Raw genomic sequence first — 7,021 nt, forward strand, 5'->3', positions numbered from 1 at the left:
GATATACTCGTTCCCACAAGAGTTGGGAAAGGGTCCCATGAAGTCTATGCCCCAACAATCAAAAAGTTCAATCTCTAATATATTAGTCAAGGGCATTTCACTCCTCTTTCCAATGTTCCCAACCCGTTGGCAAGCATTACAAGATTTAACAAAGTAGTGGATGTCCTTAAACATGGAGGGCCAATAGAATCCACCTTGGAGGATCTTGGCAATTGTTCTAGAGGTGGCCAAGTGTCCCCCATAGGCGGAATTGTGAACCCGGTCGACAATCTCCAAGCCCTCCTCTCTTGAAACACATCTCCGGAACATTCCATCCCCACACTTGCGGAACAAGTGGGGGTCATTCCAAAAGTATCTCTTGGCGTCATTCCTCAACTTCCGCCTTTCCCTTTGTTCCATTTCATCCGGCAAGAAACCACTTACAATGTAGTTTGCAAGATCCGCAAACCAAGGGGTCTTGACGGTAACTTTCATGAGTCCATCATCCCGTAACCACTCATTGATGGGTCCACTCTTGTCTTGTATCCCATGATCTTCAACGGTCAATCTTGATAGGTGGTCGGCTACAACATTTTCCGACCCGGCCTTATCCTTAATCTCTAAATCAAATTCGTGGAGAAGTAGGACCCATCTCAAGAGTCGGGGCTTTGCATCTTTCTTCACCATCAATTGTCTCAAGGCGGTGTGATCGGAGTAAACCACCACCTTAGACCCAACAAGGTATTGTCGAAATTTCTCCACGGCATGAACAATTTCCAACATCTCCTTTTCGGTTGTAGCATACCCACATTGTGTTTGGTCAAGAGTCTTGCTTGTGTAATAAATCACATGATGTTTCTTATCCACAACTTGCCCAAGAACCGCACCAACCGCGAAGTCCGAAGCATCACACATTATCTCAAAAGGAAGGCTCCAATCCGGGGCCCGGATTATTGGAGCCGTCACCAATGCATTCTTCAACCTATGAAAAGCCTCAAGACAAGATTCATCAAACACAAAGGGGGAATCCTTAAGGAGTAATGAGGTTAAGGGCTTTGCTATTTTTGAAAAATCCTTGATAAAACGCCAATAAAACCCGTCGTGGCCTAGAAAACTTCTCACTCCCTTAACATTGGAAGGGGGTGACAAGTTCTCTATGACCGCAACTTTAGCCCCATCGACCTCAATACCCCTACTTGAAACGATGTGACCGAGTACAACCCCTTCCTCTACCATGAAATGGCACTTTTCCCAATTAAGGACGGGGTTATGCTCCTCACACCGCTTCAACACACTAGTTAAGTTCTCAAGACCATGTTCAAACGAGTCTCCATGGACACTAAAGTCGTCCATGAAAACTTCCATGCTTTTTTCTAGGAAATCAGAAAAGATTGCCATCATGCACCTTTGAAAGGTGCCGGGCGCATTGCAAAGCCCGAATGGCATCCTATGGTAGGCATAGACTCCTATTGGACAAGTGAAGGTCGTCTTCTCTTGGTCATCCGGGTGGATGGGAATTTGGAAGAACCCGGAATAACCGTCTAAGAAGAAATAGTATGCATGGCCCGCGAGTCTTTCTAGCATTTGGTCAATTAAGGGAATCGGGAAGTGGTCTTTTAGGGTGGCGGCATTGAGCTTGCGGTAGTCAATACACATGCGCCACCCGGTCACGGGTCTAGTAGGTAGGGTGGTGCCATCCTCTTGTTCAACCATTTGTACCCCCCATTTCTTTGTTACCACGTGGACCGGACTAACCCATTTGCTATCGGTAATTTGGTATATAATACCGGCCTCTAGAAGTTTCAACACTTCATTTGTCACCACCTCGGCCATCTTTAGGTTAATCCGCCTAAGACCGTCAACCTTGGGTTGACTCCCCTCATCCAAAACTATTCTATGCATGCACAAACTCGGACTTAGGCCCTTGATGTCGTCAATGCTATACCCAAGCGCCCCTTTATGAGTTTTCAAGATTTCCAAAAACTTCTTTTCTTGGGACTCGCTTAGGTTAGCATTAACGATCACCGGGTAGACCTCCCCCTCATCAAGGAAAGCATACTTGAGTGAGGGAGGCAAGGGTTTGAGTTGTACCTTTGGAGGGAGAAATCCCTCCACTTTCTTCAATAGTTCATCATCAACTTCATGGTCCTCCTTCATTGCCTCATCATGCAAGGAGATTTGAAAAACCTCTTTCATCTCCGCTTCTTCACGGGCTACTTCATGTACCACCTCATCTATCGACTCAATAGTGCTCAACCTTTCCATCTTTGGTCCTTTCATCAAATTAGGTAGGTTAAATTCGACATTGTTGCCCTCGATTTGGAAGGTTAGCCGCCCATTCTTCACATCAATGATAACTCCTCCGGTAGCCAAGAATGGCCTACCAAGGATGATGGGAGTGTGGCTATCCTCCGGAATATCGAGGACAACAAAGTCGGCGGGAATTAAAAGCTTTCCAACTTTGACGGGTACGTCCTCAAGCACCCCCATAGGGTGCTTGACGGACCTATTCGCCAATTGGAGAGTCATTGAAGTGGGAGCAAGGTTTTGAATTCCGATTTTCTTGGCAACCTTCAAAGGAATAACACTTACACTTGCTTCCAAATCACAAAGAGCTCTAGATATGGGCACACCACCTACTACACATGGGATTGAAAAGCTCCCCGGGTCACCAAGCTTAGTGGGCATTTTATTAAGGATATGAGCACTACATGCCTCTTTCACTCTTCCATAGCCACTATTTCTTGGCCACCCAAGACTCTTTTCTTTGTCAAAATATCTTTTAAAATTTTTGAGTAGGTTGGCATGTTCATTATCACCTCCGTAAAGGGTAGGGTAATCTCAAGTTTCTCAAGCATGTCATAAAACTTGGCATACTTAAGGTTTTCCCTACTCTTTATGGCTCTTAAAGGGTAAGGAATTTTAGGAACAAGTTGGGAATTTGAAGATACCTTTGGAGGAGTCAAATTTCTTGTTACCTTTTTAGATTGTTGCAAAGGTACTTCTTCAATAACTTCCTCCTCATAAGGGAGGTCTTCAACATACCCATCAACATCCTTGTCCTCTTGAATTACCCTTCTAGACAAATCTTCACAAGCCTTCTTTCCTTTCTTGACTTCACTAGCTTTTCCCAATGGTTCAATGGGTGAGCTTTCCTCTTCACCATTCACTTCCAATTCATTCTCCTTGGGATCTTCATCAATTTCTACCACAAGGTCCTTGTAGGGGTCCTCAAGCTCTACACCACTCCTTAGCACTACCGCATGAGCATGGTGGCTATTTGAGGCATCCTTGGAGCTTTGTCCTTGGGCCAACAAACCACCGGGCGGCCGTTGAGGGTTAGCCATAGCATGAGAAGCCATCCTAGATTCCATTTCCCTCATGTCCTTAAGGAAGGTAGCCCTCAAGTTTGCTTGTTCTTGTTGAGTTGCCTTATCAAAATTTGCCATCTCTTGGCTATGTTGAAGTTGCATGTTCTTTATCATGTTCAAAAGCTCAACTTGAGAGAGTTCACCTTGGGGTTCTTGATAAGGTTGGTTGGCTATGGGTAAAGGGAACCCATAGTCATACCGAGCATTGGGACCTTGGTTGTTGTTTTGCCCCCCTTGGAAGTTAGCTCTAGGACCATTATTGTTGAAGTTTGATCCTTGACCTTGTTCTTGATACCCTTGAACATACCCTTGCCCAAATCCTTGGTTTGCTTGGTTTACTTGATTCCCTTGGTAAAACCCTTGGTTGCCTTGATTTCCACCAAAATCTTGGTATCCTTGGTTGCTTTGATTCCCATAATTTTGGTTTTGATTGTTGTTTGGCCATTGGTTTTGATTCCCGGGATTAGGTCTTGGGTTGGGGAATATTCCCCTTTGTTGAGCAAAACCGGGTGGATTGTTTGGAGCTTGTGGTTGAAGGTGTTGTGGGTTTTGAACATTGGTGCTTTTGTAACTAAAGTTGGGGTGGTTCCTCAAACCGGGGTGGTAGAAATTGGTATTTGGATTGTAGACGTTTGGGTTGTTGAAAGGTGGTCTTGTGGGTCTTGAATTGTTGTTAAAGCTTTGAAAAGCGTTAACCTCTTACACATTTTCATCATATACACCATTGTAATTGTTGGCACACAAGTCATATGTGTGACCACTTCCTCCACAAAGTTCACAACTTGAGACTTGAGCCACTTCTTCCATGGGTGCCCCATATGAGGTTGCGGCTTGGTTCACTTGATTTCTTGAAAACTTCTCAAATTGTTTTGTGAGTAAGTCGAGCTTGGCATTTGTCTCGGAGTTGGAGGCGTTTTCCTTAGGAAACTTCCCATTCCTTCTTAGCATGTTTCCTCTAGAACCATAGTTTGCCTCCGAATCTACCATTTTCTTGATCAATGCCGTGCCCTCTTCATCACTCAAGTGATCAAATCCTCCCCCCGCGGAGGCATTTACCATCTCCTTAGTCCTTGGTAGCAAAGTTTGGAAGAATGTTTGAGTGATGTACCATTCCGGTATTCCATGGTGGGGGCAACTTGCTATCAAGTCTTGATAACGGTCCCAAGCTTCACCCAAAGACTCCCCATCCTCTTGTTGAAACGTATGAATCTCATTACAGAGCATCGCGGTCTTTGAGGAAGGGTAATATTTGGCCATGAATGCTTTAGCCAAAGCATCCCAAGTAGTAAAAGTATCCGGTGGGTGAATGTTCAACCATCGGCCCGCTTTGCCCGTCAATGAAAACGGAAACAACATCATTCTCAAGGTGTCTTCGGACACCCCATTCTTCTTCATCATTGAAACTTTCCTCTTAAACTTCCGGAGATGAGCATGGGCATCCTCTTCAATATGCCCCCCGAACAAGTCCTTCTCAATTAACCCGACTTGGGCGGGATGCATTTCAAAGTTGTTTGGGGCCAAGGTGCCAAAATTGATAGGGTTACATGAATCATTATGGTTAGGCCGGTTATGATCTCTAAGAGCCATTTGTGGTGGTGGATTTGGTATTTGATGTGGTGGTGTTTGAGGTGGGCTATTATAATTAGGGAAGTTATGAAAAGGGTTTTCTAGTAGAGTCTCAATTGTGAGGTTTGGTTGAAGTGTGGTTGTGGTATCAATATTTTGTGGGATGTGTGAATTTGGTTGGTCCACGTTTGCTTGAGGGGAACTATTCCTAATTCTCTCAAGGGTCCTTGTCCTCAAGATCCTAAAAAGCCTTTCTGGGTCGGAGTTGAAGAGAAGAGCTTGGTGGTTCCTTCTAGGCATGCACTTGACAAATCGGTAGTCTCCTAGTATTTTTACACACTAGGGGAAGGCAAGAAATCACACACTCTACAAAGAACACACAACTATTAAAACAAACTAACAATTGAGATAAGACTAAAGCAAAGACTCTAAGCAAAAACTAAGCATAACCTAACGCCATCCCCGGCAACGGCGCCATTTGATGGTTAAGTTTTCAACGGTGGGGTCAACACACTTACCACCAACAATAATAACCCAATTTAGTTGTAAATCGGGATCGAACACGAAGACGGCGGGGGTTTCCACTTAGCCTAACTAAGAGTCAAGTCTAGTCAAAAATGAAGGAAAAGGGTTTTGATTTTAACTACTAGAGCAACTAAATAAACGATTGAATGAAGGTGAATACGATTGATTAAGAGACTAGGGTCTTCGGGGTCACCTAAATGAACTAAGGGCGACAAGTCGATAAAATAGTCTAAGGTGAGGGTTCGTCCTAGAGGCGGTTACCAACTTTCGTTGAGCAACAACTAACTCAAAACATGCAACAAGACCACCAACAAATTTTCATTCAAAGGAGGAATTAAGTTAGTAAGACAAAAAGACACAAGCTTTCACTCACACAATTCGTCAAACACCTTGTATGCAATGCTAAGAAAGACAAATTCCTACACCAAAGACTCAAAACTTATCAACTAATCATGCCCACTAATCCTATTTAGGCTCCCCTTAAACCCTAGAAGGGTAACTACTCACTCATCATGTTTCTAAAGGCAAGATAAACAATAAAGATGGAGTCTTTAAGCATAAACATGGTGGGAGGATGAATTCTACTTCTAAACATGCAACAATCCAACAATAATTATGAATAAAGATGATTTAATCTAATAACAAGGATGAGTAAACTAAAAGACACAATCTTTAACACAATCAACTCAAAGATTGAATCTTTGGGTGTAAACAACAAAGATGAAAAATGAAAAGATGAACAATAAAGAAAACAACAACAATCAAACAACAAAGATGCAAATTTAACATAAACAACCAAACCAACTTAAAGAAAAAGCAAATGTAAACTAATGAAAATAGGGAGAGAAATAATACCAACTCAATAGCAAGAAAAGGAATTAGGATAGAAAAATAAAGAAGGAGGAACCTTCAATCTTCTTACAACCCAATTTCAATTACTAACTAATTGAATAACTTGTCTAATTAAGGAATGATTAACAAAATGATTAACAAAGTTTGAGACTTGGAAAAGGAAATAATTTCAGATCTGGGAGAGTGTGTACAAATGGTTAAGGGAGGGGGTATATATAGTTTCCACCAGGATTAGGGTAGGATTTGAAATGGGCTTGAAAACACGAGTCTGCACTCCCGACCAGTCAACCGGCTGCCGGTCTTCTGGCCGGCTGGGAGGTTCCTGGAAGTTGAAATAAATTTTGGAAGTCATCAGATATGCCTGGCCGGTCATCCGGCTGCCGGTCACTGACCGGCTGGGGGACACGTTTGACTTGAATCTTGACTTACGGTTTGGGGAACTCCCACCGGTGGCCGGCCGCCGGTCATCATCTGACCGGCTGGGAAGTTCCTGTAACTTCCTTCAAAAACTTGTGATTTCAGCTTATATGTTCTCCCAGCCAGCTAGCCGGCTGCCGGGCCACCGGCTGGGGATGCTCCTTGCTTGATTTTATCTTCAGTTGTATACACATGCACTCCCAGCCGGCTGACCGGCTGCCGGCCTACTAGCTGGGAATACCTCTCAGCATGATTCCCTTCTTCTTTCATGCAAAGCTTAGTAAACACGTCTTCCTTGCTTCATTTCACCC

General features: G+C 43.7%; 1 non-coding gene across 1 annotated transcript; it reads left to right on the plus strand.

The window, feature by feature from the left end:
* Positions 1-4,467: 4,467 nt before the first annotated feature.
* On the plus strand, positions 4,468-4,574 carry LOC141603441 (small nucleolar RNA R71). Its single transcript, XR_012525318.1, has one exon. It is a non-coding gene; the product is annotated as a small nucleolar RNA R71 (small nucleolar RNA).
* The last annotated feature ends 2,447 nt before the right edge of the window (positions 4,575-7,021 follow it).

The sequence above is a fragment of the Silene latifolia genome, chromosome 9, assembly GCF_048544455.1.
Source record: "Silene latifolia isolate original U9 population chromosome 9, ASM4854445v1, whole genome shotgun sequence".
Classification (NCBI taxonomy): Eukaryota; Viridiplantae; Streptophyta; class Magnoliopsida; order Caryophyllales; family Caryophyllaceae; genus Silene; species Silene latifolia.